The sequence below is a fragment of the Vicugna pacos genome, chromosome 21, assembly GCF_048564905.1.
Source record: "Vicugna pacos chromosome 21, VicPac4, whole genome shotgun sequence".
Classification (NCBI taxonomy): domain Eukaryota; kingdom Metazoa; phylum Chordata; class Mammalia; order Artiodactyla; family Camelidae; genus Vicugna; species Vicugna pacos.
Window position 1 is genome coordinate 30,623,361 of NC_133007.1, and position 314 is coordinate 30,623,674.

The window sequence follows — 314 nt, forward strand, 5'->3', positions numbered from 1 at the left end:
ATAAACCTAATCACCCTCCCAAAAATACTGAAAAAAAAAAAAGAAGCTTAAAAAAGAATGGTTGACCTCTAATGGATATATTGGGAGCTGATCCATGAGGAAAACTAGGAAATTATCTTTCAGATTAAAAAAATCGAATCCATTGCACACTGAGACTTTTCCAAATACAGTAAACGTGAATTACTAGAAAAATAAAATAAAGATATACGAAATACAAGCCAGGGCTGGGGGAGGGTGTAGCTCAGGGCGCAGCGCGGTGGCAGAGCATGTGCTTGGTGTGCACAGGGTCCTGGGTTCAAGCCCCAGTATCTCCA

The 314-nt window shown here is 40.8% G+C and overlaps 1 non-coding gene across 1 annotated transcript; it reads left to right on the forward strand.

Annotated features, from left to right (window-relative positions):
• Window positions 1–229: 229 nt before the first annotated feature.
• Window positions 230–314, forward strand: TRNAT-GGU (transfer RNA threonine (anticodon GGU)). The gene has a single exon. It is a non-coding gene; the product is annotated as a tRNA-Thr (tRNA).